Source organism: Hemiscyllium ocellatum, chromosome 4, assembly GCF_020745735.1.
Source record: "Hemiscyllium ocellatum isolate sHemOce1 chromosome 4, sHemOce1.pat.X.cur, whole genome shotgun sequence".
Taxonomy (NCBI): Eukaryota; Metazoa; Chordata; class Chondrichthyes; order Orectolobiformes; family Hemiscylliidae; genus Hemiscyllium; species Hemiscyllium ocellatum.
In genome coordinates this window covers 141,859,811-141,885,808 of record NC_083404.1, presented here as the reverse complement: position 1 = coordinate 141,885,808, position 25,998 = coordinate 141,859,811, and the positions used below count along the sequence as shown (strand labels likewise).

Genomic DNA, 25,998 nt, shown 5'->3' with positions numbered 1-25,998 from the left:
TTGAATGTCTGAACGTTTCCAACCTCAAAAGCAGGGGCCAATGGACCCCTGGGTCTCCAGCAAGTACTTTTCTCAATGTGGAAATGCTGTAGGTCACCTGAGTGCTGGGCAAGTTTGGGTTTAAAATGTTAAAACGGCCCTTCTACTTCTGTCCAGTGGCCCTGTCACCTCCAAGACAGTGGCAAAAGTATTTGAGTCTGCTGTGTGCAGACATTATTCCTGTGGGCCAACATAGCTCACAAGCATGAGCACATCTCGCAAACATTTTGAGGTGGAAACTGGATTTTAAAAGGGAAGGCAGATTTCGATTTATAAAAACAACAGAGTAAACCAGCTTAACATCAGACATATTGGTCAAGTCTGCTCCCTGGGTAGAAAGTAACCGTTTCTCTGCTTTTGTCGAGCCCTTACAGGAGTTATAGTTCCTTCCTGGTGCCCATATAATCATGAGTCACTTTCACAAATACTTTCAGTCTCAGCACTTCCCAGCCTTTGGCAGAACACCATGCCCTAATCCAGCCTACCCACAATAGATATTCCGACAGATCAACAGGACATGGCTAACAGTGACCTCCTGCACAGAGCTTCAATCAACCTCCTCCATTCCACATCAGGGCCTTTACCTGTAGGTTGTGTTTCAGCCTTTAAGAAAGCCTTGTTCCCCACAGTGTGATAGCCAGAAGATGCACCAACATTTAGATGCACATCCTTCTGTTCGCGATTTTCTTTTTTGCTGCAATCACAAAGTGAGACAGGAGCTTTCAGCAACAGGTCTCTGACGTCTGCAATTACTGCGACATGGTCTCATCAGTGCAGACTCCCAGTGGAATTCTTTCCCGTTGCTGCTGCCTGCCTGCTTCACGTGAATGAGCAGAGCCCAGAGCTATGGCTTTTCATTGCAGTCAGCAAACTTTCTCAGTAACTTTAAGCCTGCAAAGGAAATTGCAACACTCCCGAGCCCGCTTCACATGCTGCTTTCACCCCCTCCCCCTCTCTACACAACACCATGTCTCCTTGCCTTCTGCTGGATTCAGTGCCAGAAGAGAAGGGGGCGTGTGCGCTGCTAAGTTTTGTGCCGGGACTCGCACCAGTGAAGAACTGAATTCATTCTGGGAACACTCACTTTTAAGTGCAGCAGTGGACTGCAAGCAAAGGCGACTGTAACTTTCAAACATTCTCTCTCACTCACACACACACATGACAGTATACAGCCACTCAAATATCTTCAAGTATCTACACTGCACTCGGACAAGACACGAAGTACGACCTAGACTAAGTCGGCATTTGTAAGAAAGAGAAAACCATAACATTCTTTGAAGACCTACTCACAAATACGGTCTTGCCCACATCTGGAACAGGTTTAAAGGTACTGATTGTCTGCAGGGATTTTAACTAAACTACAGTCGGCAATACTGCAACAACACTTCAGTCGAGGTCAAGTTTGTAAGTAAAGAGTGACTTGCAATAAGAAATTCTGCCCCCACTGTTTTGTCTCTGCCAATTCTCTCCCAGCACTGACGCTGCAACTTGCTGACACTCAAGGAGACAGCCAAGGTTAATGTATTTTCATATTCTGCAAACACAGAGTGAAGTGTACATTTACCCCTGCACCTCAATGAACTGCAAATACTAGGAACTAACTCATGGATCCTGCACACTCCAGTTGACTCGATTAGAGCAACACAAAATCAAACTGCATTGACAACTCTTCTCTCTCAGTGCATTGAGTTGGGGTACATTTGTATCCTCAAATAGAACATCATCTAATTTAGGCTTTTCATATCAAGATGAATCACTCCCAGCTCAGCTCCTTCTACTCCGTCCTCTATCAAACATTCCCAGGACAGAGACAGCACAGGATTCCATAAAAACTAAAATGCACTTTAGTACAGAGGAACCTCGATTATCTGGCATTTGATTATCCAAATTTCAGATTATCCAGACAAGATCGCAAGGTCCCGATGCTTGGCTAAACTGTGTTATCCGAGCATTTGATTATCCGAAAAAAGTACTCCCCACCAATCGAGGTACCTCTGTATATCCCAGAATCCATCTGCCAATGTGGTTTTTGTTCTTATTTCTAATCCTCAATGTTCTGACGCCCAGTTAGTGCAGACTTCCTATCGGGGGAACCAAGTTTATGATGTGGCTCATGAATGTCTCAATCGGAAGAGCACACTGCATTCAGGTACGACCAGACCCTTACAACAAACAAGTCAAGGAAACCGGAAGTTAAGGAGCTGGTTAGATTGAAAGAAAAAACGTATCAGGAGGTAAACGTTCGTGATAGTCTGAAGACTGGGATGAATTTAGAGTTAAGGAAATAAGGCCTAAAAAGATCATGACAGATCATACTCTCGATGAGTATGAGGCAAACTAATGGGGTTCAAGGCAGATAAACTGCTCCAGCCCGAAACGTCAATTTTCCTGCTCTGCGGATGCTGCCTGACTTGCTGCGCTTTTCCAGCAACACACTCTCAGCTTCAAGGCAGCTAAGTCCCCTGGCCCTGACTGCTTACATCAAGGATCAAAATGGAAGTAGCTACAGAGATGGTGGAAGCAGTGGTTACAAGTCTCCAAAAACCCTTGGATTCTGGACAAGTACCAAAGGTTTGGAAATCTGCCAACGTGACATGTCTCTTCAGAAAGGGGGAGAGGGAAAAAGCGAATTAGCCCAACATCTATTGTTGATAATTGATTCCAATAGTTTTTCGAGGAAGTAATAGCAGAACATTTGAAAAATCATAATTTAATCAAGCAGAGTCAGCATGGCTTCATGAAAGGAAAATCCTGTCTGAACTGTAATGTATTAAAGTTTCTTAAAGGGTCTCAATCAGAGTGGATACAGGAACACAGGAATTGGAGTGCGCCATTCAATCCTCAAGCCTGTTTCACCTTTCAATGAGAGCATGGCTGATCCGTGGCCAACTCCATAAACAGCCTTTGGGAGAGGAACCAGTAGATAGTTTGTATTTGGTCTTGCAAAAGGTGTTCAACAAGATACTCCACAAAAGGTTAAGTCAGAAGGTAAGAGCTCATGGTGTTGGAAGTAGGATATTGGCATGGATAGAGAATTGGCTAATGAGCAGGAAACAAAGATGGGCATAAGGGATTCTTTTTCAGGTTGGTGACCTGTGATCAGTAGGGTTCTGCAGAATCAGTGCTGGGACCGCTACTGTTTACAATATATATTAACGATTCTGGGGAGGGAAATGAATGCAGTCAAATTTGCAGATGACACAAAAATAGGTAGAAAGGCAAGTTATGAGAGGAACACAAATAGCTTAGAGACATATTGACAGATTAAGGAAGTGGACAAAAAGTTGGTAAATGGAGTATCATGTGGGAAAATGAGAAGTTATTCATTTTGGAAAGGAGAACAGAATGTCAGAATGTAACTTAAACAAAGAAAAACTGCACAAAGTTGCAACACAAAAGGATTTAGGGGTACTTGTGAACAAAACACAGAAATTTTGTGCAGCAAATAATCAGGAAGGCTAATGGAAATGTTATTTCAAGGGTGTTGGAGTATAAAAGTAGGGAAGTCTTACTGCAACTGTACAAGGTGCTGCTGAGACCACATCTAGAGTACTGTGAGCAGCTGTGGTCCCCAATATTATTTCATTGGAAACAGTTCAGAGAAGGTTCACTTGGACAATCCCTGGTATGGAGGAATTGTCTTAGGAACAAAGGTGAAACAATGTGGGACTCTATTCACTGGGGTTTAGTAGAATAGAGGTGATATCACTGAAATATACAGGATTCTTAACAGGTTTGACAGGGAAATACTGAGAGGATGCTTCCCCTCATGGGAGAGTAAAGGAGCAGAGGGCATGGTCTCAGAATTAAAAGGTGCCAATTTAAAACTGAGATGAGGAGCAATTTCCTCTCCCAGAAGGTTCAGTGCCTTTGGAACTCCCTGCCACTTTCCTGCATGATCGCCAAATTCCTTAACGTCATTAGCCTCCAGAAACCTGTTGATTTTTGTCTTTAACTTGTTTAATGATTGTCCTTCCACAGCATTCTGGGGCGAAGAATTCCAACAAAATTTAGCACCTTCTGAGTGAGAAGTTTCTTTGTTTGCTCAGTCCTAAGTGGCCTACCCTTTTTCTTGGGTCACGAATGTCCTCAGGAAAGGAAGTACTGCTCCCACCTGGTCTGGCGGACACATGGCTCCAATGTCACACATTGTGTCATGGTTGATACTGAATGCCCTGAGGGTTTCCAGCAGCCCTCAGGAATTGAGGTAGATGGCAATTTTTGCTTTATTTCATCCTCAGGATGGGAACAAAGTCAAAATTTATTGCCCATCTAATTGACCTTGAGAAAGTACGATGAGCTGCCTCCTTGAACTGTTGCAGTTTATCTGAAGGAGGGAAACATACAATTTTGTTAGGGAGTAAATTCCAAGATTTTGATCCAGTGACAGCAAAGGAACAGCAATACATTTTCAAGTTGTTTTTTATTCACTTATGAGACATAGGTATTGCTGACTGGGTAGCCTTTCCATTATTGCCCCTCAAGATGGAGGATAGACAATTAGATTCCCTACAATGTGGAAACAGGCTCTTCGGCCCAGCAAAGTCCAACAAAGACTAACCCACCCAGACCAATTTCCTTCTGACTAATGCACCTAACACTGTGGTGCAAGTTAGAATGGCCAATTCACCTGGTCTGCACATTTTTGGACTGGGGAGGAAACCGGAGCACCCGGAGGAAACCCACGGAGACACAGGGAGAATTTGCAAACTCCACACAGACACTTGCCTGAGGCTGGAATCGAACCTGGGTCCCTGGTGCTGTGAGGCAGCAGTGCTAACCACTGAGCCACCATGCCACCCATGTTGGTCCCTTGTTCAAGATGGGGAGTAGAGATAACCTTGGTAATTATAGACCAGTGAGCCTTACTTTGGTTGTGGGCAAGGTGCTGGAAAAAGTTATGAGATAGGATTTATCATCTAGAAAGAAATAAGTTGATTAGGGATAGTCAACACAGTTTTGTAAAAGGTAGGTCATGTTTCACAAATCTTATTGAGTTCTTTTAGAAAGTTGACCAAACAGGTGGATGAGGATGTGGTGTATATGGATTTCAGTAAGGTGTTTGATAAGGTTCCCCATGGTAGGCTATTGCACATGGGATTGAGGGTGATTTAGTGGTTTGGATCAGACATTGGCTAGCTGAAAGACGATAAAGGTTGGTGGTTGATAGAAAATGTTCATTCTGGAGTTCAGTTACTAGTGGTGTACCCCAAGGATCTGTTGTGGGTCCAGTGCTGTTTGGCTGAGAGTGTTGGAGGATGGGTTAGTAAATTTGCAGATGACACAAAAGTCAGTAGAGTTGTGGATAGTGCTGAAAGATGTTATAGGTTAGAGAGAGACATAGATAACCTACAGATCTGGGCTAAGAGGTGACAAATGGAGTTTAATATGGAAAAGTGTGAGGTATTTCACTATGGAAGGTGTAACAGGAATGCAGAGAAGTGAGCTTATGGTCAGATTCTTGGTAGTGTGGATGAACAGAGAGATCTCGGTGTTCACATTCATAGATCCCTGAAAGTTGCCACCCAGGTTGATAGGGTTGTTAAGAAGGCATACGGTATGTTAGCTTTTATTGGAAGAGGTATTGAGTTTCGGAACCATGAGGACATGTTGCAGCTGTACAAAACTCTGGTGTGGCCGCACATGTGAGTATTGTGTACAATTCTGGTCACTGCATTGTAGGAAGGATGTGGAAGCTTTGTAAAGGGTTCAGAGGAGATTTACTAGGATGTTGTTTGGTATGGAGGTATGGTCTTATAAGGAAAGGCTGAGGGACTTGGGGCTGTTTTCACTGGAGAGAAGGTTGAGAGGTGACATAATGGAGACATATAAGATAATCAGAGGGTTAGATAGTGTGGACAGTGAGAGCCTTTTTCCTCAGATGGTGAAGGCTAGCACAAGGGAACATAGCTTTAAATTGAGAGGTGATACACATAGGACAGATGTCAGAGGCAGTTTCTTTATTCAGAGTAGTAGGGGCACGGAACGCACTGCCTAAAACAGCAGTAGACTCGCCAACTCTGAGGGCATTTAAATGGTCATTGGATAGACATTTGGATGAAAATGGAATAGTGTAGGTTAGATGGACTTCAGTTTGGTTTCACAGGTCAGCGCAAATTTGAGGGCAGAAAGGCCTGTACTACGCCGTAATGTTCGATGTTCTATGGTTGTGGTGAGCTGCCTCCTTGAATAGCTGAGTCTACTTGCTGTGGGTAGACCCACAAGGCCCTGAGGGAGGGAATTCCAGGATTTTGACCCAGCAACATTAATTTAAGAAGGTATAGTTCCAAGTCAAGATGGTGAGTGGCTGAGAGGGGAACTCGCAGGTGGTGGTGTTCCCAAGAAGCTGCTGTCATAGAACATTACAGTGCAGTACAGGTCCCTCGGCCCTCGATGTTGTGCCAACCTGTGGAACCAATCTGAAGCCCATCTAACCTACACCATTCCATTCTCGTCCATATGTCAATCCAATGACAATTTAAATGCCCTCAAAGTTGGTGAGTCTACTACTGTTGTAGTCAGGCCGTTCCGCACCCCTACTAATCTTGGAGTAAAGAAACTACCTCTGACATCTGTCCTATATCTATCACCCCTCAATTTAAAGCTATGTCCCCTTGTGCTAGCCATTGCCACCTGAGGAAAAAAAGCTCTCACTGTCCAACCTATTTAACCCTCTGATTATTTTATATGTCTCACTTATGTCGCCTCTCAACCTTCTGCTCTCTAAAGAAAACATCAAGTCCCTCAGCCTTTCCTCATTAGACCTTCCCTCCATACCAGACAACATCCTAGTAAATCTCCTCTGAACCCTTTCCAAAGCTTCCACATCCTTCCTATAATGTGGCGACCAGAACTGTATGCAATACTCCAAATATGGTCACGCCATACTTTTGTACAGCTGCAGCATGATCTCATTGTTCCGAATCTCAATCCCTCTAGCAATAAAAGCTAACAGACCTTAACAACCTTATCAACTTGGGTGGCAATTATCAAGGATCTATGTACATGGGCACCGAGATCTCTCTGCTCATCTATACTACCAAGAATTTTACCAGTACTCAGAATTCCTGTTGCTCCTCCCGAAGTGAATCACCTCACATGTTTCCGCATTAAACTCTAGTTGCCATCTCTCAGCCCAGCTCTGCAGCTTATTTATGTTTTCCCAACCTCACCATCAAACCCGCAGACAAGGGAGGCGCGGTGGTAGTTTGGCGCACTGACCTGTACACCGCTGAAGCCAAACGCCAGCTCGCGGACGCCTCCTCTTATCGCCCCCTTGACCACGACCCCACCTCCCACCACCAAACCATCATCTCCCAGACCATCCAGGACCTCATCACCTCAGGGGATCTCCCATCCACCGCCTCCAACCTCATAGTCCCACAACCCCGCACCGCCCGTTTCTACCTCCTGCCCAAAATCCACAAACCTGCCTGCCCCGGCCGACCCATTGTCTCAGCCTGCTCCTGCCCCACCGAACTCATCTCCCAATACCTCGACACGGTCCTGTCCCCTTTAGTCCAAGAACTCCCCACCTACGTTCGGGACACCACCCACGCCCTCCACCTCCTCCAGGATTTTCGCTTCCCCGGTCCCCAACGCCTTATTTTCACTATGGACATCCAGTCCCTGTACACCTCCATCCCCCATCACGAAGGACTCAAAGCCCTCCGCTTCTTCCTTTCCCGCCGCACCAACCAGTACCCTTCCACTGACACCCTCCTTCGACTGACTGAACTGGTCCTCACCCTGAATAACTTCTCTTTTCAATCCTCCCACTTCCTCCAAACTAAAGGAGTTGCCATGGGCACCCGCATGGGCCCCAGCTATGCCTGCCTCTTCGTAGGATATGTGGAACAGTCCATCTTCCGCAACTACACTGGCACCACCCCCCACCTTTTCCTCCGCTACATCGATGACTGTATCGGCGCTGCCTCGTGCTCCCACGAGGAGGTTGAACAGTTCATCAACTTTACTAACACCTTCCATCCCGACCTGAAATTCACCTGGACTGTCTCAGACTCCTCCCTCCCCTTCCTAGACCTTTCCATTTCTATCTCGGGCGACCGACTCAACACAGACATCTATTATAAACCGACTGACTCCCACAGCTACCTGGACTACACCTCCTCCCACCCTGCCCCTTGTAAAAACGCCATCCCATATTCCCAATTCCTTCGTCTCCGCCGCATCTGCTCCCAGGAGGACCAATTCCAACACCGCACAGCCCAGATGGCCTCCTTCTTCAAGGACCGCAGATTCCCCCCAGACGTGATCGACGATGCCCTCCACCGCATCTCCTCCACTTCCCGCTCCTCCGCCCTTGAGCCCCGCTCCTCCAACCGCCACCAAGACAGAACCCCACTGGTTCTCACCTACCACCCCACCAACCTGCGCATACAACGTATTATCCGCCGCCATTTCCGCCACCTCCAAACGGACCCCACCACCAAGGATATATTTCCCTCCCCTCCCCTATCAGCGTTCCGCAAGGACCACTCCCTTCGTGACTCCCTTGTCAGATCCACACCCCCCACCAACCCAACCTCCACCCCCGGCACCTTCCCCTGCAACCGCAGGAAATGTAAAACTTGCGCCCACACCTCCACACTCACTTCCCTCCAAGGCCCCAAGGGATCCTTCCATATCCGTCACAAGTTCACCTGTACCTCCACACACATCATCTATTGCATCCGCTGCACCCGATGTGGCCTCCTCTATATTGGTGAGACAGGCCGCTTACTTGCGGAACGCTTCAGAGAACACCTCTGGGCCGCCCGAACCAACCAACCCAATCACCCCGTGGCTCAACACTTTAACTCCCCCTCCCACTCCACCGAGGACATGCAGGTCCTTGGACTCCTCCACCGGCAGAACACAACTACACGACGGCTGGAGGAGGAGCGCCTCATCTTCCGCCTGGGAACCCTCCAACCACAAGGTATGAATTCAGATTTCTCCAGCTTCCTCATTTCCCCTCCCCCCACCTTGTCTCAGTCGGTTCCCTCAACTCAGCACCGCCCTCCTAACCTGCAATCCTCTTCCTGACCTCTCCGCCCCCACCCCACTCCGGCCTATCACCCTCACCTTGACCTCCTTCCACCTATCCCACCTCCATTGCCCCTCCCCCTAGTCCCTCCTCCCTACCTTTTATCTCAGCCTGCTTGGCTCTCTCTCTCTTATTCCTGATGAAGGGCTTATGCTCGAAACGTCGAATTCTCTATTCCTGAGATGCTGCCTAACCTGCTGTGCTTTGACCAGCAACACATTTGCAGCTGTGATCTCCAGCATCTGCAGACCTCATTTTTTACTCTCTGTAACCTACAACATTCTTCATCACTATTCACAACTCTACTGACCTTAGTGTCATCCACAAATTTACTAACTCATCCTTCTATGACAAACAACAGTGGACCCAAAGCAGATCCTTGTTGTACTCCACTAGTAACTGAACTCCAGGAAGAAAATTTACCATCAACTACCACCCTCTGTCTTCTTTCAGCTAGCCAATTTCTGATTCAAACCACTAAATCACCCTCAATCCCATGCCTTCATATTTTGTACAATAGCCCACCGTGGGGAACCTTATCAAACACCTTACTGAAATCCATATACACCACATCAACTGTTTTACCTTCATCCACCTGTTTGGTCACCTTCTGAAAGAACTCGATAACATTTGTGAGGCACGACCTACCCTTCACAAAACCATGTTGACTATTCCTAATCTACTTATTCCTTTCTAGATGATTATAAATCCTCTCTCTTATAAATCTTTTCCAACATTTTACCCACAACCGAAGTAAGGGTCACAGATCTATAATTTCTAGTGTTGTATCTACTCTCCTTCTTGAACAAGGGAACAACATTTGCTATTCTCCAGTCTTCTGGCACTATTCCTGTAGACAATGATGACATAAAGATCAAAGCCAAAGGCTCAGCAATCTCCTCCCTGGCTTCGCAGAGAATCCAAGGATAAATACCATCTGGCCCAGGGGACTTATCTATTTTTACACATTCCAGAATTGCCAACACCACCTCCTTATGCACCTCAATCCCTTCTCGTCTAGTAGTCTGTATCTCAGTATTCTTCTCGACCACATTGTCTTTTTCTAGTGTGAATACTGATGAAAATGATTCATTTAGCACTTCCCCTATCTCCAATGACTCCACGAACAACTACTATGCTCCATTAGCCCTAATACTCTAGTCATTTTTTTATTCCTGATAGAGCTATAGAAAGCTTCAGGGTTCTCCTTGATTCTATCTGCCAAAGACTTCTCATGTCTCCTGGCTCTTTTTAGCTCGCTCTTGTCCTTCTGGATGGAAGTGGTTGTGGGATGGAATGTGCTGGCTCAGGATCTTTGGTGTATTTCTGCAGTACATCTTGTAGATAGTACACACTGCTGCTAAGCATCGGTGGTGGCTGTGGTCAAGCAGCTGCTTTGCCCTGGATGATGTCAAGCTTCTTCAGTGTTGTTAGAGCTGCCACCAACCAGTGGGGAGTATTCTATCACATTCCTGACTTGTGCCTCATAGATGGTGGCCCGGCTTTGAAGAGTCAAGAGGTGAATTACTCAACGTAGTATTCCTAGTCTCTGACTTGTTCTTATAGCCACTTTATGTGGCAAGCTTAGTTGAGTTTCTGATCACTGGTAACCCCAAGTGTGTTGATAGTGAGGGATTCAGTGATGGTAACATTATCTGATGGTTAGATTATCTGCTACTGGAGGTGGTAATGGCTTGGCATTTGTGTGGCCCAAATGTTACTTGCCACATGTCAGCCCAAGCCTGTATACCGTACAGATCTTGTTGCATTTGCACTTGGACTACTTCAGTATCTGAGGAGTTGCGAATAGTGTTGAACATTGTGCAATTATTGGTAAACATCCCCACTTCTGACCTTACAATGGAAGGAAGGTCATTGATGAGGCTGCTGAATTCACTACCCTGAGGAACTTCTGCAGAGATGTCCTGGAGCTGAGATGACTGTCCCCCAATAATCACAACCATCTTCCTGTATTCCTAGTATGATTCCAACCAGTGGAGAATTTATCCCAATATGGATTCATTGTAGTTTTGCCAGGGCTCCTTGATGCCACGCTTAGTCAAATGTAGCATTGATGTCAAGGGCTGTCACACTCATTTAATGAGTGGCTTGGATGAAAACCTGCAGGTGGTTGGACCCATTGTAGCTGTGGTTATGGTTAGAGCTATCACAGTAACCTTGGATAAATTGCGTGGTAGACAGTAAAAACTGGAGGCACAGTCGAAGGTGGTGATGAAAGCAGATTATTTTGGATGCTGCACAACAAGATAAACACTGAATAACCTTTGAGAATGAGGTGCCCACCCTCACACAAAACACTGAGTGCTCTTGCCTCCAAGCTTTAATTTCGGCTGTAACATTCTGCGAGGCATAGGCAAATCTCTCCGTCAAGTAGGAAACTTCTATTTCAGAAACTGCATGAGTCAGAGCGAGAGAGCTTACTGTGCAGATTCTAGAAGTTTTATTACTAGATTGGTGATCAATATCTGCTCACTTTGGCAGAAGACGACTATGACATGTCTGAAGGAGAAGAAAGGTGATGATTCCTGCGCTGGTGACGAGAGTAAAACAAGAAGTGAGTCATACACGATTACACTGCAATAAGATTAGTCAAAGTCTGTAGCCCTTGCAGACGCTGAACGCATACACGGCCAGAATATCGACAGACTTAGACTTCCGCAATCTGCTCCGACAGTCTGGCAATTTGAAAACAAGTCAAACAATACACAGTTAGTAACTTGAAAAGCCCCTCAAGACAATTAGGAATGGACAACAAATACTGGTCTAGCCAGCAAAACCCACATTCCACAAAAAAAATTATAAAACTGATTTAAATAAATCTAGTAATTCACTGGCCTGCACCAGAAAAGGTGATCAAAAATCTGTTGCTGTGTTCTAAAAATTACTGCTGATGCCCTTCAGAGAAAGAAACTGACAATAGGAGCTGAACTGAAAGCGGCATGGTAACTCAGTGGTCAACACAGCGTCAGGGACCCGGCTTCAATTCCACTCTCAGATTGCATCACGTTTACACATTCTCCCAAAGTCTGCAAAGGTTTGCTCCAGGAGCTCTGGTTTCTTCCCACACTCCAAAGATGATGGATTGGCTGTGCTAAATTGCCCATAGTAACCAGGGAATTGCAGGGTTACAGGGATAGATAGAGGGGAGGATGCTTGTTGGAGGGTCAGTGTGGATTCAGGCCAAATGACCTGCTTCCACTCTATAGGGATCCTGCACTGTGTGCTTGAAACTTAATGACCTCTGAGATATTCACACACAGACTGATTATTTGCTCACCCTGAACAAATTAAAGAAACAACCTCAGTCCAAGTTGAGAACACAGGGAGAAGCTGTTGTCACTAATGATAGGATCACGAACTAAAGATTTGAAGTATTAAGGCAAAGAAGTGAAAATAATCTGACAAAAACCTTTTTCATGCAGGGAGTGTTTGGGTCTGCTCGTGAGTGTGTTGGAGGCAGATTCAATTGAGGCTTTGACAAGGAAATTGGAAGGTTTTTTTAATTCAAGCTGCTCAGATATATTCTGATACTTGTATGGCACAGATGGGGCTTGAATCCAGACCTTCTGACCCAAAGATGGGAACATAACCACTGCACCACAAGGCTATTTGAAATGGAAGAACAGACAAAGTTGTGGAGAGAAAGCAGAAGAATGGCACCAAGCAGGCATTTTGTTTGGAAAGCCAGCGTGCACACTATGGGCCATCTTTCCTCTCATCAAGGGCTTTACCCGAAGCGTCGACTCTCCTGCTTCTCAGATGCTGCCTAACTTGCTGTGCTTTTCCAGGACCACACTCTCGACTCTAATCTCCAGGATCTGCAGTACTCGCTTTCGCCATCTTTTCTCTCAGATGGCTGTGAAAGTTTGCACAGTCATACTCTTATCCTTTAACACAAGGCCACAAAGCCAAGATCAATTAGTTTTGCACAAATTCATCGCTATTTTGTCTCTGGTACAACACTTTAAATATAATCCACTGGTAAAACCGCACATTGAAACATCCTGATGGTGAAAGGGGTTACACAAATTTGGTCAGTCACATGCTTACATCATCATGGGACCAATTAACAACCGCCTCCCATTATTTTTCATATCTTAATGTCACACTGACTCGTCACCAATAAAGCTCAGTAATAAACACAGTGAACCAGTGAGATGCTTCCTTTTTTTTTGCTCTTTATAGCTGTAAAACAAAGGCCTGAAGAGCCAGTCTTATTGGTCTCATGGCCACGCCAGGTTACAGCAGGAAACTCAGTAAGTCTCAGCTCAACAATCGAGTCCAGCACTCAGTACATTATCAACATTCTTTGCATAACTTAAAAATAGTTTCCTCAATACCATTAACATTCCCCAAGTGAAGTGGATGAAGTGACTGCCCCAAAGCCAAGACGTAAACTGATTCTCAGGTGAAAACTTGGCGCTGTGCATCATCAAATTGGTCACTATTCAGACTTTGCCCACTCAGCTGCATGTTGAAGATCGTGTGACATTTTTGAAGATTTCCTCACAGTTTTCCAGCCAACATTCTCCTTTCAGCCAACGCCAGTTCATATGCATTGAGGGTCATAGCATTTACATAAAGCACCAACTATATGTGCCTACACAACAATAAATTCAATTCTGGCAAGCAGGGAGCAGAGCTGGTCTAAAAGGAAAGGAGAAATGCAGTGGCATGCAAGAGATGATGGCTAACAGCCAACAGGAAGGTGTGGAGGTTAGAGAGAGAGAGAGACAGACAGACAGACAGAGTGAGAACAAGAGAATGACCAGTAACAAGGGGAGAAAAGCAGAAGCCAACAGCATCAGTGGACGAGCAGAGGAAAGAGCAGTGAGCTGAGCGTATTTGTAGGGGGACTAGCAGCTAAAGAATGGGAGGGGATTGCTGCAGGATGCTGTAGTTGTGGAGGCAGGGGAGCAGAACAAAGGGAAAAGGAATGAGAGAGAACAACAATCTTGAGTTAACTCATTTGTTGTAAAACAGTTAAGACCACAATAGCCTCAGAATGACTGGACTATTGGACAGAAGAGCCAGGTTCCTGCTGCCAGTAATCCATAACCATTCCACACTCTGATAGGCCATAAGAACCAGAACTTCAACATAGGAGGACCACTCAGCCCATCACATGGATACCAGCTCCTTGCTGAACCAAAGCAAATGAAGCCTATAGCCTGGACTATCAATCCCTTGTCCTGAAAAAATTGCAAATGAATCCCCTTTCCTTAAAGGAAAAGCATTCATTCCCCCTCATAGAATTTCGTAGTCCAGTAACAGTGAAGCAATTTCTTCTCACTCACTCCTTTAGTAAACTGATGTCCCCTCATCACTAACTCCCTAACCACAGGGGAGAGTGGATAAACAAATACCATGTCAAAACCAGTTGTACTTAAACACTCTCCAAAATGTCCACGCATTTCCTCTCAACTCATGAGAATGATCTCAGTATCTCATGTTTCAGTCTAACACCATGGGAACATGCAAAGGGAGACAGCAATTGTTAAAACCCAAGTAAAAAAAACAAATACCTGAGACATCCAGTCCGCAGGAGGTTTACTCTTTACCAAATTGGTAAATAAATCCAGTCATGCACATGAGGAAAGATTCTGGTTGATCTTCAGAAATTTAGTCGCATAGAACAGCTTTGTATATAGGCAAGTGAAATCAAAATCTTCCAGAAAGCAGAATGAGTGCCGCTATTCCCTGTCTTAGAGCAACAAGCCTGTGTCGACAATTCAGCTCACAAGCTGATGATTCAGAGGTGGTGACTAATACTCACCACACACACACACAGACACACACACACACACACACACACAGACACACACACACACACACACACAGACACACACACACACACACAGACACACACAAAACTCAACACAGATACAAACAGATCAACAGAGACCAACCTTGACAGACATACACACAGATTAACAAACAGTACCACATACCTGTACTCAGACACAGCTCTACAGAAACCCACAGACAAATCGACAAATCAACACGGGCCCACACTGACACAGACAAATATCTGGTCACTACAGAGACAGCAACGAATAAAGTCAGATGCGGAATTGCTCCTAATCTCTAAGTTTTGCTAAAAGGAATTGTTACAAGAAAAAAATCATCACACCAGGAAGTGATAAAGAAAAAGCTCGCACTTTTATATTGATCCATTCAGCATGTCACAAAAGATTTCACAGCCAATGAATTACTTCTCATCATTTTGTCATTTTAGTCATTCGGGATGTGGGCTTCCTGGTAAGGCCAACGAATATTTCTCTCATCCCTAATTATACTGAAGAAAGTGTCGGTGAGCTGCTGTGGTCGGAAACACTGCAGTCAATTTGTGCCCAGTGAACTCCCATAAAGAGCAATATGAAAATAACCAGATGATTTGTTTTAGTGGTTTTGGTCAGACGGTAAATGATACTCAGGTCATTGGGAAGAACCTGCCTACTCTTAATCAAATCATACATTACAAGAGGAGGTATTCAGCACATTTCGCCTGTACCCATTCTCTGAAATAGCAATCCAGTTAGACTGACCCCTCTGCATTTTCCCCTTTAGAGTCTGACAAATCTTACTTCATTTATCCAATTGCCTTTTGAAATTTATTCTTGAACCTATTTCCTGCCCAATCAAACAGTACATTTTAAACCATATCTCATCCTATCAAAATGGTTTACTTCATATTCCATCCAGTTATTTTGCCAAATCCATCCGTGTGAATTCTTGTGGCAGGGGACTCGATAAACAGTTATCAAAATAATTAAAAGCCTCCATAATAGAGAGCACCTCATTCAAATCTCCATAATCTTCTCCAAGTACAATTCCAGCTTCTTCTCCACCTAATCAAAATCCCTTGGGGGGTGGGGGAGGAAGTTCAGCAGAGGTTATCAAAGTTTCCAGAACAAGTAACAGAACAGAATATGGAAAGAGTCAGGAATTAACTTCAGCCACAGATGAGGGGGCAGCAGCGAGAAGGGGGACAGTCAGCACAGAAATGAGGGTGTTGTACATAAATGCTCACAGTACACAATACAAGGTAAGTGAGCTTGAAGAACAGATTGAAATTGGTAGGTATGTTGCGTGGTATCACAGAGACGTGGCTGCAAGGCAATCAGAGCTGGGAATTAAATATCCAAGGGTACGCACCCTATCGAAAGGCAGGCAGATGGGAAGAGGGGGTGGGGATGCCTTGTTAGTAAGACATGAAACTGAATCAATATCAAAAGTGAAATAAAAGAACGAGGCGGAATCTGATTGACACCTACAGAATACTAAGATAGAGTGAATATGATAAAGATGCTTCCACTAGTATGAAAGATTAGGACCCAAGGTCACAGTCTCAGAAAGGACTGCCGTTTAGAATGGCGATGAGGAGGAATTTCTTTAGCCAGAGTGTGATGAAAGTTGTGGAACTCACTACCACAGGTCAAGTCATTGTATATCTTTAACACAGTGATAGATAGGTTTAGATTAGACTTACAGTGTGGAAACAGGCCCTTCGGCCCAACAAGTCCACACCGACCCGCTGAAGCGCAACCCACCCATACCCCTACATTTACCCCTTACCTAACACTACGGGCAATTTAGCTTGGCCAATTCACCTGACCCGCACATCTTTGGACTGTGGGAGGAAACCGGAGCACCCGGAGGAAACCCACGCAGACACGGGGAGAACGTGCAAACTCCACACAGTCAGTCGCCTGAGTCGGGGATTGAACCCGGGTCTACAGGCGCTGTGAGGCAGCAGTGCTAACCACTGTGTTCTTGATTTGTAAGGGGATCAAGGGTAATGGGAAGAAGGCAGGAGAATGAAAGTGAGAAATATATCCATGATCGAATGGTAGAGCAGACCCGATGGGCTGAATGGCCCAATTAAGAATGGCCTTATGGACTCAGACAATGCAAGTAGACTCCTTTCATTTCTGCAAGGTACAAAGGTTGGGAACAAGATGATGCCAAACAGTGGGGACAAAAACACAGACTATGAGTGATGATGTTCTTCAATTTGAAACTGTTCGAAATGTGACCACCAAAATGTAGAGAGTACTTTGTGTTGTTGCAGATAAGACTAAGCAGCTTTGATGGGTGGCCTATTTTTCCCAAAATCCTGTGGAGTTCTGCTCTGTCCACTTGGAGAATGGCTTAATGAGATCTATGAAAAGGTAAAGAGCTATGACTTATCCCCAGCATTCTTCTTGAGAACGGCCAATGAAGACCATATCACAGCAAATCTGCCACCATGGAAACCACTCTCTGTTTCTGGTTGCACTCAGTCTGCAAGTAGATGTCATCTTTCAAATAGATGCCATCTACCCTCATAAAATGCTTCCCAGCGACACTAATAAGTGACATGGTCTTGTGTCTGCTGCATTCTCCACTGTCGTTCCCTCAATTGCACCTTCCAAAATCATGACCACTTCATCTAGAAGGACAAGCAGATATATCGGAACACCAACCCCTTACAAGTTACTCTCTCAGCCACTCATCATCCTAACTCGGAAATATATCACTGTTCCCTCAGTGCTGCTGGGTCAAAATCTTGGGACTCCCATCTTAACTGCACTCAGTCTCCCACAGCAAATGAACTGCAGCAATTGAAGAAGGCAGCTCACCACCACCTTCTCAAGGACAATAACAGATAGGCAATAAGTGCTGGCCCAGCCAAAAATGCTCACAATAAAGGAAACACTTTGTATTAAAAATTGCTCATCACACTTCAAAGTGTTTAGCCCCTTCTCATGAAACTGAGTTCTTATTTTTCAGATTATCCAGCCAGTGGCAATCAACGTCTCAGTACCTCTCCTATCCAGCCCCCCAGAATCCCATATATTCCAATAAGACACAACTCACATTCTTTTAAACTGCAGAGATTGTAGGTCTACTGTAGTCAATCTCTCAACAGGGAGAAATCTAGTAATATCCACTATACTGTGTATAATGCAAGCATGTTGCTCTTTAAAATGGAGGACAAAATGTCAGAGTTTTCCAGTGTGGCATCATAAAAGGCTAGAACAATTGTGGCAAGATTTTGCTTTCTTCTCCTCCAATCCTCTTTCAATGAAGGCCTACATGCTATTTGACTCCCTAATTGTTTGCTATAACTTTTTTAATCCTGAAGTCCATTACTATCCTCATTGTTGTTTACTACAAATCATCAGCAAATTTGGAAACGTGCTGTACATCAAATCCAGATCATAAACATGTATTAAAGAGAATTACATTGAACTGACTCCTGGGGAAAAACCAACGTGCAATCAGTTCTGTTATAACCCAGTAGTTCCTTTCTTGTGCAATCCTGTGTTATATAAAAAAAATCACATAAAAGCAGCACCACTTAAACTAATGCAGCCTGAATCGCGTTAAAACCAATACGTGCCTTAAACGTTCACGCTTTAGAAACCATGAACCCAATTCATCAATCATGTTATAGCAAATTTGCATTAACGAAACGTGCGCTATAGCAGAACGACCTGCATATTTTGTTCAAATCTGTAAACAACTAATCTCTCTTTTGTGCCATGTAGCTAATTTCTTGTCCATACAACAATAGCCCCTTCATTGTGATGGACTTCAATTTTTCTTGTTCATGGCATATCGACGTCACAAGCATTAATTACCCATCCCTAATTATTCTGATTTTGCAAGACTATTAAGTGGCATTTTGAAAGTCAATATTTACAAAATTAATCCTTAGTTTCTTATTTCATCAAGTTAGTCAAATACAATATGCCTTTCAGAAATCATGCTGACTTTCATTTATTATTAACCCATACTTTGGCAAGTGCTGAGTAATTTGATCGTAGATTATTGTCTTCGAAGTTTTCCCTCATTATGACCTTAGGCTGATTGGTCTGTCCCTGCCAGAATTAACCCTCTCTCATTTTGGTCCTCTGGCACAATTCCTTTTCCAGGAAAGATTGGAAAGTTGTGACCAAAACCTGCAACACTTTCACTTTTCTTTCTCCAGCAACTGTGGCTGCCCTTTTTAAATTCAGCATTACCGACTTTTAAACTTCTTCCTCTATTATGTTTAGGGCACAATCTGAAATAAGATTTGTTGCTGTTTATTTTCGTTTGATCAAACTTCTCTACTGCTTCTTCCTTCATTGTGACATGGTGATCTCCGTCTTGAGTGAAGACAGATGTAAAGAATTTATTCAGTAGCTCAGCGATATTTCCACAAGATCATCTTTTTTAGTCCTCACTGCATCTCACCCTTCCTTTCAATTACTCCTTTATGACTTCTGCGTTGTATACATCTTTAGTTTCTTTTTTCTCCTACATGTACTCACTCAGACTGTTTGTTCCTGTTATTTCCTTTCTCACTACTTTTGCCTCTGTATTCAGCTTGGTTCCTACTAAATTTTCAGCCAGCCACTTATCATAAGCTTTTGTCAGTTGTTTCACATTCATATTTATACTTTTTAACCATTCTGGGCATTCGGGCTATGGATAGCCTTCTTCCTGCTCCCTGTGGCACTGTGTACCAAACCATCACCTTTTCTTTCGAAATTCATTTGCTACATAACCTGCAACGTTGGAGTTCAATCCGGCCTGACCAAATTCCTTTTCAATTCCTCCTGCACCTGAATGCTTCTCATTTGATTTGTGCTTGTTCTTTGAAATAACTATAAGGGAGAGTGGAGGTACTAGAGAATTTAGCAGCCTTAAAAGTGGATAAATCCACAAGCTTGAATGAGAGGTCTCCCAGGCATTTGAAAGGAGGCAAGGGAGGATATATCACGTGCCCTGGCAGTAATTTTCAAATCCTCTCTCGTCACAAGTGAGGCACCTGAGAACTGCCAACATTGTTCCAGTATTTCAAAGGGATGAGAGAGAGACCAGGAAATTAAGAGCCAGTCAGTCTAAACTCGGTGATGGGGAAGTTATGAGAAAGAATTTTCAGGGACATCAATAATCCGCACTTGGATGGACACACATTAATCAGAAAAATTAGCATAGATTTGTTTAAAGACAGGTACTTGACAAATTTGCTGCAATGTTTTGAGAAGGGAAGCAGGAATGTTGATGTGGGCTATACATTTGATGTGGTCTAGACAGACTTTAGCAAAGTTTTTGTTAAGGATCCTCATGGCAGAATAGTCAAAGAATTAAGAGTTCATGGGATCAAAGGGAAAGTGGCATGTTGGATCCAAAATTAGCTGAAAAGCAGGAAGCAGAGGGTGACGGGAGAGGTATGCCCCTGTGACGAGAGTCTGATTGCCGTGGGTTCCACAGGACTCAGCGCTGGGACCTATGTTGCGAGTGGTGTATATTAATGATATGCACTGAAATGCAGGGGATAGAGTCATAGAGATGTACAGCATGGAAACAGACCCTTTGGTCCACACGTCCATGCCGACCAGATATCCCAACCCAATCTAGTCCCACCTGCCAGCACTTGGCCCATGTCCCTCCAAACCCTTCCTATTCATATACCCATCCAAATGCCTCTTAAATGTTGCAATTGTACCAGCCACCACCACTTCCTATGGCAGTTCATTCCATACATGTACCACCCTCTGTGTGAAAAAGTTGCCCCTTAGGTCTCTTTTATATCTTTCCCCTCTCACACTAAACCTATGCCCTCTAGTTCTGGACTCCCCGACCCCAGGGAAAAGACTTTGCTCAGTTATCCTATCTGTGCCCCTCATAATTTTGTAAACCTCTATAAGGTCACCCCTCAGCCTCCGACGCTCCAGGGAAAACAGCCCCAGCTGCTCGGCCTCTCTCTATACCTCAAATCCTCCAATCCTGCAACATCCTTGTAAATCTTTTCTGAACGCTTTCAGGTTTCACAACATCATTCCGATAGGAAGGAGCCAAGAATTGCATGCAATATTCCAATAGTGGCCTAACCAATGTCCTGTATAGCCGAAATATGACCTCCCAACTCCTGTACTCAATACTGACCAATAAAAGAAAACATAACCAATAGCCTTCTTCACTTTCCTATCTACCTGCAACTCCACTTTCAAGGAGCTATGAACCTGTACTCCAAGGTCTCTATGTTCAGCAACACTCCCTAGTACCCTATCATTAAGTGTATAAGTCCTGCTAAGATTTGCTTACCAAAAATGCAGCACCTTGCATTTATCTGAATTAAACTCCATCTGCCACTTCTCAACCCATTGGCCCATCTGGTCAAGATCCTGTTGTGATCTGAGGTAACCCTCTTCGCTGTCCACTACACCTCTAATTTTGGTGTCATCTGCAAACTTACTAACTATACCTCTTATGCTCGCATCCAAATCATTTATGTAAATGACAAGAAGTAGAGGACCCAGCACCGATTCTTGTGACACTCCACTGATCACAGGCCTCCAGTCTGAAAAACAACCCTCCACTACCACTCCCTGTCTTCTACCTTTGAGCCAGTTCTGTATCCAAATGGCTAGTTCTCCCTGTATTCCATGAGATCTAACCTTGCTAATCAGTCTCCCATGGGAACCTTGTCGAACGCCTTACTGAAGTCCATATAGGTCACATCTACTGCTCTGCCCTTGTCAATCCTCTTTGTTACTTCCTCAAAAAACTCAATCAAGTTTGTGAGATATGATTTCCCACGCACAAAGCCATGTTGACTATCCATAATCAGTCCTTGCCTTTCTAAATACACGGTCATCCTGTCCCTCAGGATTCCCTCCAACAACTTGCCCACCTCCAAGGTCAGGCTCACTGGACTATAGTTCCCATCCTTCTTAAAACAGGATCAAGAAGTTTATGGAACAGAATAATTGGAAGGCTGGCATACAGCGAGGATACTGTAAAGTGCTGGGAGATATCAATGAACTGGTTGGGGTGGACAAGGTCATGGCAGATGGAAGTCAACCTCAAAACGTGAGAGACAATACATCTGGGAGGGCGAACAAGGCATGGGATTATACTGTGAATGGTCGGAGCCTGGAAAGTGCTGAGGGTCAGAGGGAGCTTTGCATGGATCGCTGAAGGTAACAGGGTAGATAGATAAAGTGGTTAACAGAGGATATGGGATACTTGTCTTTATCACTTAAAGTACAGAATACAAAAGTAGGGAGGTTATACTGAACTGCATAACATGCTAGTTGAGCATAACCAGAAAACCCCAGTTCTGGTCACCACATTATAAGGAGGATGATTAAACTAGAGAGGGCACAGAGAAGATTTATCAGGATGCAGCCTGGGCTGGAAGCCTGAGCTGTGAGGAAATTTGGATAGGCTGGAGTTGTTTTCATTTTATGAAAGTTGATAGGGGTCTTAGAGAAGTGAAACAGATTATAAGAGGCACAGCTTGGATTGAAAGTAAGACACTTTCCATTAATGAAGGGAATAACAAGGGAGCATAAAATTAAGCTAAGAGGTAGAAGGCAAAGGGAAGAGCTGAGGAGAAATATTTTCACCCAGAGGGCAATGGGAGTCTGAAACACACTGCCTGAGAGAACATGCTGTAACATTGCAATAGGTTTTTAAATATTCACCTGCTTTGTCACAGTCTCTAGGACTATGGATAATATCTGAAAAATGCAATTAGTGCTGTCAGATCTTTGTTAACATTGACACAATGGGCCAAATGATGACTTCCTGTACTGTAAACGGCTGAGTCACAAAAACCCAATTACAGTGTGATTACTGTTTCCCAAACATCCCGCCACTGAAACCTGCTCCATTTCATTCTCCCAGAATAAGTTTGCGTTGCTTCTTTCTTCAATGGGCTGGAAACAATGATCAAGAACTGCAGTCTCCAGTATATTATTGTCTCACTTCCATCATTTGTCACATCTGTTCTAACAACGCCACCTTGCATACTTGTGTTTCCAATGTTTTCTGTACATCTCAACTAAGTATCCTTCCCCACCCTCATGGCAGGTGTACCAGATTGTGCAGGGAGCTTTCAAATCTGCATGTTCCATTCAAGTCCCACCTACTCCAGAGGTGTGGAATAATGTCTCTGAACAGGGTAATTTGAAAATATTTTTTTTTTTAAATGCTGTTTCAGCAACAGTTCAGAACCATCTCTCAGAAATAGTTCAAAAACAAACCTTAGTTTTGATTCCACCCTGATAGACTTCTCCTGACCTCATTTACCATTCAACAACTGTCATCTGCATGAACATAGGATCTCTTTTAGATTTCCCAGAACCAATTCTCAGGTACTGACCTCATTAATAGCCAACTTCTGCTATCTGTTTAAAAATACAATGCTCCTCCAGGGGAAACCGTGTCTTTTAGAACTTTTTAAATCAAGACTCAGCCTGCGAGATGCCTCCAGGCCTGGCCTCACAAACAAAGCTTGTGTGGTTTATTATTTTCCTTTTAACACAAGCTGTCCAAACATCCACCATTTCCAGCTCACAATTCAAAATTTATAAAAGAGCAAAAATAATGCAAAATCAGCAAAGGTTCTAACACCTCCATTCTTCCCTATTTCCTTATTTTCAATCTGCAACTGGAGGAGTAATTTTCCCCTAATTACACATCTCACCTTTATTCAAACTGATCCATGCTAACCATGGTGCTCACTCAGCTTGTTCCAATTGCCCACATTTAGTCCATATCCCTCTAAAACCCTCCTATTCATGTAAGGTATCATTTTTTAAAAAAAAGTTGCCATTGTACCTGCCTGAATGACTTTCTCTGGCAGCTCAATCCATACACATAACATTCTCTGTATGAAGACGTTGCCCCTCATAAATATTCACATTCTCATCTCAAACCTATGCCTTCAAGTTTACGATCCCCCATCCCTGGGAAAAAGACTATATGTATTCATCTTATTCTATGCCCCTCATGATCTTAGTGGGCGGCACGGTGGCACAGTGGTTAGCACTGCTGCCTCACAGCGCCGGGTTCAATTCCCGCCTCAGGCGACTGACTGTGTGGAGTTTGCACGTTCTCCCCGTGTCTGCGTGGGTTTCCTCCGGGTGCTCCGGTTTCCTCCCACAGTCCAATGATGTGCGGGTCAGGTGAATTGACCATGCTAAATTGCCCGTGGTGTTAGGTAAGGGGTAAATGTAGGGGCATGGGTGGGTTGCGCTTCGGCGGGTCGGTGTGGACTTGTTGGGCCGAAGGGCCTGTTTCCACACTGTAAGTAATCTAATCTAATCTAAACATCTCAAAAAGGTCACCCCTCATTCTCCCACGTCCCAAAGAGTGAAGTTCTATACTGGCCAACCGCTCCCGAGAATCCAGGCCTACTAGTCCTGGCAACGTCCTCGTAAATCTTCTTTACACTCTTTCCAGTTTAATTATGTCTTTCCTATAAAAGGGTGACCAAAACTGTACACAATGCTCCAAGTGCAGCCTCACCAGCAACTTATATAATTGTAACATTGTCCCAACTCTTATATTCAATACCTCGACCTTGCATGTCCTCAATGCAAATGTAATGTTGTCATTTATCTCAAGAGGGTTGGAATGTAAAAGCAGTGATGTGCTACTGAGACCTTATAAAGCTCTGGTTAGGCCCCATTTAGGATACTGTGTCCGGTTTGGGCCCCACACCTCAGCAAGGTCATACTGGCATTGGAGCATGTCCAGCGGAGATTCACACGGATAATCCCTGGAATGGAAGGCCTAACATACAATGAACAGCTGAGGATCCTGGGATTGTATTCATTAGAGTTTAGAAGATTGAGGGGAGATCTAATAGAAAATTACAAGATAATTCATGACTTAGAAAAGGTGGATGCTGGGAATTGTTTTCTGTTAGGCGGGGAGACTAGGACCCGTGGGCACAGCCTTAGGATTAGAGGGGGTCAATTCAGGACAGAAATGAGGAGACATTTCTTAGCCAGAGAGTGGTGGGCCTCTGGAAATCATTGCCACGGAGCGCAGTGGAGGCCAGGATATTAAATGCTTTCAAGGCAGAGATTAATAAATTCTTAACCTTGCAAAGAATTAAGGAATACAGCGAGAGTGTGGGTAAGTGACATTGAAATGCCCATCAGTCATGATTGAATGGCGGAGTGGACTCGATGGGCCGGATGGCCTTACTTCCACTCCTATTTCTTCTGGTCTTATGGACCAATGAAGGTTAGCATGCTAAATGTCTCCTTCACCACCCTGTTTACCTATGACGCAGCTTTCAATGAACTATGTACATGTACTTCTAGGTACCTTTGTTCCAAATACTCCTCAGGACCTGACCATTTACTGCGTAAGTCATACCTTGACTTGATTTTCCAAAGTGCAACACTTCACACTGATTTGTATTAAATTGCATTTGCCAATCCTCAGCTTACTTCACCATCTGATCCAGATCCCTCTAAGTTTTGATAACCTTCCTCCCTATCAAAGATACCTCCTAATTTTGTATCATCCGCTAACTTACTAATTATGCCTTTTACATTCACATTCACAACAATTAACAGAGTCACAATAAACAGCTGCTATGCTGACAGGAATCTACTCACTTGGTTTCAGAGACTAGCAGAACCATGCAGAAACTCATGGGGATAACGATCTTGGCTCAGGCAGGAAATATGTTTTCAAAACACTACTTCAGGTTGGGGCAGACTTTACAAAACGTTCACTCTCAAATACTGTGACCTGCGGGCACTTCACACTGGCACAATTAATCTCAGGCCAGAAACTCCAGTCAACTGGAAGAATGGATTTGCGAACACAGTCAATTCATTTCTGGAAAACATTGCCTGTGGACAAAGGAACTGCTCTCAGATTCCCTCTGCTTGAAATAATGCAGCTCTCTGTCTCATTCTGATGCTTCCTCTTAGTGACGTTTCAGATGCAGGCATTCACTCTTGGAAAACGCCCATAGAGACTAACCTGTCCTTGTGCACTCTACCCCACCCTGGTGAGAGGTCAAATATAGGACTGATACTTAGTTGTTACAGTACGGGATGAGAAAGTGAAAGATTCAGAGTTCCTTCCCCAGTAGG

General features: G+C 44.2%; 1 protein-coding gene across 3 annotated transcripts in view; it reads right to left on the bottom strand.

Annotated features, from left to right (window-relative positions):
* The window catches only part of LOC132815145 (anion exchange protein 2-like), a 260,861-nt gene that overhangs the window by 162,176 nt on the left and 72,687 nt on the right, over positions 1 to 25,998 (bottom strand). Inside the window, exon 1 of one of the 3 annotated variants that reach the window (XM_060823952.1) lies at positions 624 to 708. The exons of the other annotated variants lie outside the window; for them this stretch is intronic. The gene's annotated coding sequence lies outside the window, so the exon portion shown is untranslated. Of the gene's footprint in view, positions 1 to 623; positions 709 to 25,998 lie in introns of those variants that run through there. 3 annotated transcript variants of the gene reach the window in all.